Genomic DNA, 12,674 nt, shown 5'->3' with positions numbered 1-12,674 from the left:
CATAACTTTTGTTTTAATGAAGGAAAATTGAAAAAATGTTTTTTTCACAATATAGTTGAGAAGGTGAACTGTCATAATTGTTTGAAATTTGATCAAAAAATGAGTGAGCGGTGGAGCTTTAAAACAGTTCTAAATGACTAAAACTGCCACTTAACCATATATTCAAACACTAACATGTTTGAATAATAAGTTAAAATATTTCAGTATTAATTAAAAATTGATTATATAATGTTAAATCGAATTTTAAAAAAAATTCTTAATGCTGCAATATTTTAAGTTATAAATTTATTATATTTTTTACTAAAATATCTTGTCCTTTTTCTTTTCCAGTTTTAACAACTAGTCCTTTTACTTTTCTATGTTTAATTTTAACCATATTACTTTTCATGCTCGCATTTTTCTTTGTAATTCTTGAAATAATATTTTCTCTCTGTTTCACTTGTTACCTCTCTCTCTCTCTTTGATTTTTCTCTTTCTCTCTACGGATTGTGGCATTCATTCAGTAGTAAGTTTTTGCCAGCGAGCAAAGTCGAAAGGTCGATTAGTGTTTGAGCCCAGCGACAGTGAATTATCAGCGATAGTACAGTTAAGCGACAGATCGGGACAGCGGTGAATTATTAGTAACATTTTTTTAAATATCTAGTTACGTCATCATCTCTGCCGTTCCCAGCCGATTTGAAGTAGCATAACAGATTTGGTTGCTATGGTAACCAACAGATAATCAGAAAAAAAACCGTCGCCATGTTTCTTACAAATTCTGAGAATTTTTTAATACAGTAATTTTATTATAACTTTTGTTTTACTGAACGAAAATTGAAACAAATTTTTAAAAATATAGCCGAGAAGGTGACATATGAACTGTAAAAGTTTGAAATTTGGTTGCAAAATGAGTGAGCAGTGAAATTTTAAAGCAGTTTTAAATGAGTAAAACTAACACTTAAACATACACGGTAGTGTTTGAATGATATATTAATTGAAATATAGAAATGATTGAATATATTTATTTCACCAAATCTATAGACAAGCATTGAGAATAAACTAAAAGTCTTCCTTTGCTGTTATTTCAGATCATTTGAAATCACATAAACAAGTTTTAGTCTCTCCTCTATTAAAACAAGAGGTTTTGGGAGAAAAAAAAAAAGTATATATATAAGATTGTACATCTAAAAACAAGAATAGATTTGAAGTTCCAAAGATCCATATTAGAATTGTCTATAAAGACCCATGGCATAATGGATAAAGTATTAGGTAAAATTCAGTTGTAAGTGACAATCTTCTGAAGGTTGAAGGTTTAGTTTGGGAGATACGAAGAATGTAATTGTGAATTACTCGTGATTCTGTTTGAGATTTTGTGTAGATTCCCGAGTTTGACAAGATAAAGCTGAACAAAGTAAGAAGTTACATTGTGCGGATAACATTCAAGACAAGATCAGTTGTCCGAATAAGACAAATTATCAATCTTCATCTCAAAAGTGCAGCAATACAAAACGTGTTCCAGATTCAATTATTCACTCTATGCATGGTAAAACAGAACCAGAACACTAGAAGGTTAGTACTTTCTAGTTTAAAATGATGCCATGGATTCCCCCTCCCCTCCCCAAAGTGTTAGGAAGTGATTTAAAAAAAAAAAAAAAAAAAAAAAAAAAGGAAAAACTATAACAAAAATAGTAAATAGTTGATCAGCAACAAAGGTATAGAAAGTGAGGATGGAGGGATGGGATGGGGGTAGTTCACCAAGGTACACAAAAGACATCTTAAATAGGATTGTTTATCAAGATGTAGCAGTGACTGGGACAAAAGATGAGACAATAGAAGTCGATATATTTGGAGTTAGTTTACAAACAGTTTTAGGAGTGGGAATGAGTTTTGAGGTAGTTTACTATAGTCTCAAGTTGAAGATAGTTTCCAGTCTGGGACAGTTTCCATGCAAGACTTACAAGCTGATTTGGAAGTCTTGCCTGACTGCGACCAAAAGTGAGGGAGTCTAAAGGACTGTAACTAACTGTGTCAGAGTTGTGAAGACTATATTAAGATGAAGAGTCCAGTGGACACATTAGCCAGTCTTGAAGGAAAGTCAAGAGAGAGACTGAACCAAATTTCATAAATTCACATATTTCATGATTTTTTTTTTTTTTAGGGTACAAAATTATTGCAGTTAGGAAGAGAAGACTTATTTTTTCATATTCATGATTTAAACTAAAAAGGCATTTAACCAGTTTCACCCTCATTCAAGAACTGTATCGTTAGATTTTTATTAAAGGAGAAAAGGGGTGGAGGGTTGAAACTATGCATATTTAAAATAAAACCAGCTTTATGATTATATATATATATATATATATTACACACACACAATGACCGAATGTCTTAGAAGCTAATCACATTCAAACCAAAGAGACACTCTCTGTTTACAAAGGGAGGGTATTTTTAAGCAAATGTTAACAGGTTCCAAGATCGTCAAATTATATTTGGAGTGAGCATGACTCAGAATGAAAAAATGTTGGGGTTAAAATTCGTTGTGTATGACATGTTATTAAGTAAATAGCCCATTATAGAAGATCTAGATTGGAACTTGGCAGGCTTAAGTCGACTAAATGTGCTTCTCTACATATACACAAATATGCATTTATACATTACTGTCGGTTTATTTTTAGAGTTTTGATATCAATCTGTTAGTGGCTCAGATGGTAATGAATAATGCTGGAGCACTAGACAGTTTGGTTTTGATTTTAGCTGATGGCACCCAAGTCATTTTTTTTTTTTTTTTTACTTTTAAAATCACTACTATATATTGAATACAATATAATAATCAATAGAGAATTGACTTTATAATAATAAAATCTACATAAATTAAGATATCATATTTAAGAATATTTTATGACTGGACAACACTGGACATCCTGCTAATATTTAAAATTTTTCACTCTTATACATTATGATACAAGTTGCATTATTGAAGTGTGATATCTATTTTTTCACATTGAGACTGAAACATACGTTGGTTAGTAGGTCCAATTCCTAATTTTGCTATTTATGTGTTCTGGACTCTACTATCCAGTCTCAACATTGTTCTACCCATGTAGTTTGCACAAATCAACTGGTATGGAAACCTGTGATTTTTCCATATCTCACTGACTTTAGCAAATAAGGTGTAAACCATTATAATTATTTGCTAATATTTTTCTCCTCTGAAGAGATGGTAGACATCGAAATCTATAGGATAAGGAGTTATAATATTTCAAATGTATTCTTTGTCTTACATAGAATAATAAAAATCTTTTGATTTGAAATTTAACCATTTCACGTCATGGATTTTTAAATTTATTGAATGACTAAAATTTGATATATTACTAAAAATCGTCACCAATTATCAAGGTCAAGTATCACTTATGGGGAAGAATTATTGACAGGGACAAGTTTGAATACTTGACATTGGCTTTGAAACCGACCACATTGTAATCTACGGTAAAGCAGTCTCATGGCAGTGTGTTCAATAGGCAGAAAGTTCTTGTGAAAAAGCTGTTTGTGGAAATTTTGCTTGATGCTAGGAACACTAAGAAAGAAAACAAAGTTTTTTTGTTTTGTGATAAAAAGAAGAGTCCTTGCTGTGAATGTCTTTCAGAAGCGAACAAGGGATGTAAACAATTTTCATGAAAGTAACAATTGAGTACAAAAAGACAAGAAACCATAAGAAATGTAAGAGATATTCCAGCTTTTGAAGTTAATTCCGAATTCTATGATTGGGGGCTTTTAGATATAAAAGAGTGCATTCTCCTGTCGGCTAATAATGATTCAGGGGAAATGATTCAGAACCAACAAAGTTATTGAAAAATAAAACAACAAAAAAAAAAGCATTAAATTTTGGTTGATTTTATTAACTGATTGTTCTTTGACAAACGATTATAATAAACAGTTATCCTAGCATTTTCTGCAGAAAGTCATAGACCATTTTGGTCAAAAAGACATTATCACAGAATAAGAGATATATTCAACATGGAGGATTGTATTATATTTGTTAAGGAATCCTAAATTCAAATCAACAAAATTATTTGGCATTTAGTTAGATATCAACAGAAAAATCAACACATAAAATTTTTTTACAAATTTGGCGGCAAAAAGGATCATTTAAATTTATATACATTTTTGTTTTCTTCAAAGTTCTCTTTCCATAAAATAAACATCCTGCCCGGATTTTACAATAAAATCGGCCATCTTGAAAGCACCATCCTAAAACAGTGAATAACAATATAGAACCTGGACTTTTTTTTTTTTTTTTTTTTTTTAACAAATGCTGTACAACTTCAAACTTAATTTTAACAGATTTATATAATATGTTAACCAGTCCTTTAAAATGTCTTTTATGCAAATCTTTTTTTCTTTTTCATAGTCTTGAAATTTATTCAAATGATATATGAAATTTAAATTGGATGTTTAAATTTATATATATATATATATATATATATATATATATACATACATACATACATACACACACACACACATATAGTAGCAGGCTACCCAGCATTGCCTGGTTGTAAAATATGTTTGAATATGATATTTTGATTAATGCAGATTTCGTATTTATTTATTATATTATATTGGGCTCAATATAAAGTAATGATTTAAAACCTTTTTAAAAAATGACTTGTGTACTACCACCGAAACATTTAGCTTACGATTTACTTTTTCCTTTTACATTAATGCCTGATCTATGAAAACATGTTTGCTGCGAGGCTAAAAATTAAAACATGAACCAATAGCTATTACGTTACGCATGCATATCTGTAATGCCATCGTTCAACCTTCACCTGGCAAATTCCATTTTTTTTAATTTTTACACCTTTGCACCCATTTTCCCCGGCTAAAACCCAAATATAAAATTTTGCATAAGTTCAAATACCCTATATATTAAGTTTCATGTCTGTAGACCAAAAACTTGGAGTTTGGTAGGCAAAATTTTTAAACAAATATATATATACGCATACATAAATATATATATATGTAGAAAGTTTGTGTTTACTGTAAGCTTTTTACGCAAGTATAAATCATGTAGAATATCTGCATTAATATAATTACCCGTAATAGTTAATTAAAAATGATCATCCCATAAGAAAACCGAAAAAAATTAATAGGGAATTAATTAAAATGAATGTTTAAAAGAATATGAAAATTAGCTAATCTTTTGCAGATGAATGCAATTCCACGACACATATATAACAAAGTTGTATTTTCTTTTTAAATAAATAGAAAAAAGGGGTTTTAATATGAATATCAATGCACAAAAAAAATTTTTTTTTAATTATATGTATACTAGCAGTTCAACCCAGCTTTGCTCGGGCCCTATGTACTGTCCATAACTTGCCCTACATGTAAATCCACTTTATATAAGATTTCAAATGTTTAGACCAAAAATTGTCAGAGTAATTTCGTAGAGACCACAGCAGTAAATTTTTTTTAGAACTTGGACCCAAATTTTGATCCTTTAACATTTATTATTTTGGTCTCAAATCAAAAGTTTTACCCATGTCCAAGTGACCTACATCTAAAATTTCAAGTCTTAGACCCAAAATTGGTGGAGGAATTTGACCTTCTGGCAGCAAAATTTTTGGTCCCAAATTATTAAAATGCTTACAGCATGTCTGAATATCCGTTATGTATAAATTTTAAATGTTTAGACCCAAAATTGGCCGAGTAGTTTGCAAGACACTGCAAAGGTCAAATCTTTTGAACTTTGACCCCTCGGCAGCTCAAATTTTTACCCAAACCGATTAAAAAGCTTGCCCTATCTCTGAATACCCTTTATATAAAATTTCAATTGTTTAGACCAGAAATTGGCTGAATACTTTGGTAGAGACCGCAGAGATCAATTTTTTAAAACTTTCACCCAAATTTTAAACCCATAACATTTATTTTTTTGAACTCCAATCAAAATAAAAAGTTTGATCCATGTCCAAGTGTTCTACATTTAAAATTTCAAGTGTTTAGACCCAAAATCCGTAGAGTTTGGTAGAGTTTTCAAAGGTCAAATCGTTGAACTTTGACCCCTTGACAGCCAAATTTCTGCCCAAAAACTGATTAAGAAGATTTTCCCAAATCCCAATACCCCTTATGTCATCTCGAGTCTGTAGACTGAAAATTGACAGAGTTATTTGGTAGGGAAGTGTACACAGACACACATTTTCACTTCACACATATATATATATATATATGTATATTAAATGGTATATAGGTAAGAGGAAAAGGTGTCAAAAGAAAGGAAAGCAAATTCTCAGAGAACTTGATTAGCGGCAAAATCCCGCTCCTTTACTGAAAAGGTCATCAGATGCTGGAAAAGCTTCTATTCTAATAGATTTTTTCCTCAAAAGTTTGCCCTTAGATTATCCTCCTTGCCCCCCTCTCCCAACTGTACCAACAGAAATTTAAATGTTATGTGAACAGTTTTGTTGCACAACTCCCCACTTAGAACACCCCTAATTATTTTTATGCTCAACTCACATAACTTAACTCCAAATTAAAAAGGTAAAAAAAAAAAAAAAAATGTTTATTCTATGTTTAATTGGTGATAATCTGAAGATTTAAATGTAATGTGAACAAACAATTTGCTGCAGAACTCCACAATTAATATGCCAACTAAACACAGCAACCCTTTATGTCTCAATGGCAATATACCTTGTTTGGAGTGAATTAAAAAATGGGGGGGGGATTATGTTAAACTTATGTGACAAATTGAACGCAAACCTAAAAATTGGACAAGTAAAATATATATATATATATATATATATATATATATATATATATATATAGTTTGTTTAATTGATAGTAATCTGAAAATCTATATTTAAATAAGAGTAGATTCATGTGTGTGTCTAAATATTTAACCAATAAACTCTTAAACTATTGGTCACTGAAATCAACAGAAAATAGTAATCATGCACCAAGGATAGTTTATAATAATTAAAATCTTTGTTTGGATGGATGAATAATGCATAAAGAAATATATCAGCAAGGTGAAATGCAAACTGTTCATTTCAACTTACCAACATTTTTATTTATTTCTGCACATGCCTAAATTCATTTCTTCAATATTAAATCTTTTTACCAATCTCTCGATAGCTACATCAGTAGGAGATGCAGCTAGAGCTCTAAATATTTTGGTTTCAATTCCTGCTGATGGCACCCAAGTCATTTTTTTATCCTTCGAAATCACTACTATATATTAGGTACAATATAATATTCAATAGAGAATTGGTTTTAATAATAAATACAAAATCTGCATTAATTAAAATATACTTAAGCATATTTTACAATCTTATAAAAGGTCGGGTGCCCCCTGCTTGTTTAAGAAAAAAATTTTTACATGTAACAAATTTTTTTTTGGAAGCAGCTTAAAAAGTACACCTCTCGATTTCTTTATGTAGCTTTACTAAATCATTCATTAAACTGAATTGAATTTTTTTAAATTGAAATACTTTAAGCCAACATTTTAAATAAGAAAATATGCTTTTTGTAAAAACAAAACTAAAAATTACTGGCATAAATAATTAACTTTCTGGTAATTTTGATACAAATTTATTGATCTTTTATAAAATAAGATCATACTAAAATCGAATGAAGAAATCAATTCGCCTGAGGAATAGTGTGTGTGTGTGTGGGGGGGGAGAGATCCTTTTTGTTTTTCAATTTACAATTTAGTTGTTAAAAATCTAGTCCTCCTAAAAACCAAAACAGAACATTTATATAAAAATATTAAATGTTGTCTACGAGTTCAAACCAATAATTGAAATAAAAAAAATTAAAAAAATTTATTCATTTAGATATTAATCTCGACTTAAAATGATAAATGTCTTCATATTTGAAAAATAAAACGTTGGGAAACAAAAGCATGTCCTTTATCAAAACGAAAGAAAACTTGATAAATACAATTAGACAACTTTCAATAAAAATGCATATATACATTTTTTAAACAACTGCATAACGTTTTTTTTTTTTCATGGGAACTTTATCTTAACTGAATCTAACTCATATTTCTATGATTTTCTATTCATCTGTTCAAATGCTTCAGATATTTAACAAGGGAGTCACCACTTATCAAAGCTCAAAGGCCACTCAAGGATAAGAGCTAATGAATGTAAGGTGGTACTTTAGTAATCGTTAATGGTGTAGATTGGGTAGAATTTGGATTATTTAAAGGAATAGCTCAACAAGAACTTGTTTACATTAGACTTGAAGGCTACCATAAAGCAGGCGAATGGAACAATGTTCCCCATGCGGGCAGTTCTAGGAAAACAGCTTTCTTCATGTAATTTGCATTTAGAATTAGACACAGATGAGGAAATTTGTGGATAGTGATTGTAGCTAGTCGAGCGTTTTTTTGTGAAAGATTGGAGCACAGACAAGCACTTGCCATGAAAATAACGATACATCAAATTCAATGTATATTTTAACATTTCTCTTATACATTCTTTATATTTTTGTATTTATTAGGAGTAACTGGATTTGTGGAAGAAAAAAAAAAATTTCAAAAAGTACCTAGTAAATATACCTGGTGAACCAAGTGCAAGGGAGATAGAAACAATTGCACTTAGAGGGACAGTCAGAATCTTAATCTCGGTTGGAATATTTAAGATAGCACGTGAATGTCTGGCATCCAATAGAATGTCTCATCCGCAGCTTAAAAATAAAAAAGGGGCTATCATAGGTTAGGCGTTTAAGGTATGGCATTCATATTTGCATGTTAATGTTTACAGCAGAGGTACCTGTACAGTCTAATCAAGACATTAAAAAATGAAAACATCGAAAAAAAAAAAAAAGTTTATAGTGTATGTATGCGTCTCTGAAAATCTCCAAAAGAAACATTTCACTTGATTTGATCGAGTAGTTTTTTTTTGTTTTGTACAGCAGAAAAACACGTTCTTATGTGAGCGCGTTGGAAGTCAGCCATCATGGAATTTGTTAAACACACCTTGGGGAGATAACTCCAGTTAAAGTGCAGACACTCCCTCCCCATCTTTAATACTAGCTTTTCTTCCTAAAATCGAACCTTTTGCTCGATATCATAACAAATTGTTTTTCGCTGTAAAAAAAAACAAAAAAAAAAAAAACTATTTGATGAAATTAAGTAAAAAATTTTTTCGGAGAACTTCGTTCCATAACGGATACGTGCAATATAACCTTTTTTTTCGGTATTTGCATTTTTTAATGTCTTGATTAAACTGTACAAGTACCGCGGCAGATAAGTGAGGAAGATCTATTACTAAGTTTTTATAAATTAAATATCTAGTTTTATTTTAAGTATAGTTAGTTTGTTGCATAAATGTTCTTTTTTATAAGAAGTGAAAATTGCCAATAAATCGGTTTATTACCTTTTGGCAGGGTGGGGGGGGGGGTTATAATAGGTGTTTTATTAAAGATGAAATTGTTTCTGGGGGTCTGATTGAATCATCATTACGTTTGGTCGAACATCCATTTTGCATGTTGGCATGTGACCGACAGCTTTAAAAAATTAACTTCCAACGTAGCCTATCTCTAGCCAGATCTTTATTTACTCCTATTTCCTTCAACTCCATTTTTAACGATTCCTTCCGCTGTTTTCTTGGCCTTCCCTTATGAACTGAACCTTCTACTTCAACTGTATTACATCTAATCTAAGAATTCATCCATTCTTTCAACATAGCCATACCATCAAAGTCTTTTGTTCTGCACACATCTCTCTGTACTGCTCAGATTTAAGCCAATCTTACATTCATAAATTATCTAGTTAGAGCTATGTTGAGTTTGTACATGTTAGCAGTAAATTAAAAAAAATCATTAGAATGTTTATATGAGCTGGCATTGCTATCTTGTTAATAGCTACATAAAAAAACGTCCTGTATGCATCTGATCAGAGGGTCAGACACTCTGGCATTAGTTAACTCTGAGGCCAACGTATTTGTGTTGGAAATTCTTACGAAGCCCACCCTTTAGGTTTTACCTTCTCCCTTTCATAATGGGTTAGTTTATGATATGTCCTGTGAAAGGGATATATTTAGTAGCAAAGTGGTCTTTGTTACAGTATTCGAGTAATAATCTCGTAAGTTGCTTTACGGAATGGGAGTTTGTGGTTGGAGTTGGTATATCTTTAAGTGGGAGGCTTTCGACATCTACCAAGCAACTCTACCATTGGATACTTATGGCTTAACCAGCCAATCATATTCCTGTAAGGAGAAAAGCCCCAGATGTGCTCATATTCATTATACCAGTTTATAGCTAATCAGCTGAGGTGCTCCTACCAGGGAATGTTGGCTATTGGGATAGGCTTTTTTGGAGGGTTTTTAGGGTTAAAGTTCACCATCTCGTGCTCTGGGCTAGTCTTCCTTGTGTCACATCTTCCCACAGTGACAAGGCAGTTAAATTCTTCTATATATACATATACAATAATATACTTCTTAGCAGAACAGTTATAAAATTAAAATCCTGTTTATAGCAAGTCAGTGGAAACCGCTTACTGCTATAAATGCGAGTAAAACATATGGTTCTTCCCACAAAGAAAAATCTGTATTATGTACATACCTGTGATGAAACGAAAATATCATATTCCAAAAATTATGTAAATCAATCAAGTAGTTTTATTTTAATAAATAAAATCATTTTTAAGCAATCAATGGGAATTAGTAGGTATTACAACATAAATCTAGTAAGTACGAAGTATTGTTAAGTTATCCTCTCTTTCATTCTTCAGATATTTTTCCAAACGGCAGGTAAGACCGTCATTTTTCAGATACTCATAAAATTTGATTTTCTAGTCATTTTAGTCTCGTGATTTTAGTCATTAATATCATTGAAAAAGGTATGAATCCATCTCCCCTAGTCTGTTGATGAAATAGTAGGGCAGACTAAACTTTCAAGTCTTGCCAGAACAAGTAGTCTAAAAGGAAAACTGAAATAAAACAATATCTCACATTTCCTTCAGTGATTTCTCTATGCTGCTAAAATTAAGCAATATCAAGTTAGTGATTGCGTAACCTTTGCCTCATTATAAACTACTTATTGTGCAGGTACTTTTTCAGAGAGTATCAACTGCTTCAATACAAGAGGCAGGTCAATTTTGTAAAATAAAAACTAAAGTTTTCATCATTAAAATATCGAAATAATCAATCTTGGATAAGATAAAAAAATAATATAAAAATAAAAATAAATTGAAATAAAGCTTAAGTTTATAAATATGATTGGAAAAAAAATTAAGCCAAGAAAAAAAATATTTAAAAAGATATTTATTTGAAAAAAAAAAAAAAAAATTAAATTTAAAAGTATCTAAATTTCTGAAAGAGAACCAAAGCAACTAAAAAAAAAAAAAAATCATAAAACGCCTGTGGGACAAACTTCATAAATTTTAAATAATTGAAAAATTGAAAATAATAATTCTATAATATGGAATTGTCATACAACATATTTGTTGAAAAGAGAGTTTTATATTAATTTTTTTTAAAAAAATATTATTTTGGATAATTTTATTCATTTAATAGATTTGGCCAAATGATACACACCCTCTTTACAAGACAACCAATTCCGAATCACAATCCAAAGAATTGACTATTGGTGCCGTGTTCATATGTGCTGTTATATCGAAATAATTCAATTAAAACTTAATAAAAATCCAATTTAAAAAAAAAAAGGACCAGCATGCAACAGTTGTTTTTAAAAAATATACATACTATTTTGTATGTTTATTTTGTTAAATAAAAGAAAACTTCCAAATATTTAAGGGGTTTAAATTTCAATATTTTGTGACACATTCTATCAATTTTATTTGAATTTATCTTTAGAAGGCAAAAGATGGGTGGGTCAATATAATATATATCAGAATAATGGAAATAATATTCCGATGAGATAGAGAATTGAAAAAAGGAACAAACTACGTTAAATATCCATCAACGTTTCATTTTTTTTTTTAAACTTCTGGATGAATAAAATTTTGTTATTATATTATAAAATTTTGTTCATTTTGATAAAAGGATGACTTTGTTTTATTTTGAACATTCAAATGAAGTGAAGAGAGTAAAAATTTTTTTTTTTTACGTCATATAGCTGTTAATATATTTTTAAAAAGATGTGTGATTTATATTCTTTTTGGAATAAATAAAAATCCATATTTGTATTATAACAGACATTATTTATTCCAAAAACAATATAAATTACATATCTTTTTAGAATATATTAACGACTATATAAAGTTTAAAAAAAAAAAATCTTACTCCCTTAACAATGCTATAACTTTTTTTTTTTTTTATTTCCGACTTTTTTTCATTCTGAAAAAGAAAAAGGTCATACTTTTCACAAGTATAACTTCAAATATTGTATTAGTATTTTATTTTCTTCACTTCACTTTATTCATCCAGGAGAAGTCTTACAATAAAGACGAAATGTTGATGGACATATAACTTGGTTTGTTCCTTTTCCATCTCACTCTCTATCTAATAAATAAAGGGATTTAAAGTTTTGCACATTATGATTTACAACAATTTCTTATTCCATGGAGTTTCAGAAATAGACTTTTCAAAATAGATTAGCCACAATTTTGCTGGCTAGCACAAAAACTGAAAACTTCAAAATCTGAAAGAAAGATTAAAATTTTTTTTTTTTTTAATTACATTTTCACCCCAAACAAGGCACATTGCCACTTTGATGTAGGGGATTACTAT

This window comes from Euprymna scolopes, chromosome 21, assembly GCF_053919585.1.
Source record: "Euprymna scolopes isolate OS-2025 chromosome 21, ASM5391958v1, whole genome shotgun sequence".
Lineage (NCBI taxonomy): Eukaryota > Metazoa > Mollusca > Cephalopoda > Sepiida > Sepiolidae > Euprymna > Euprymna scolopes.
This window is presented reverse-complemented; position numbering follows the sequence as displayed.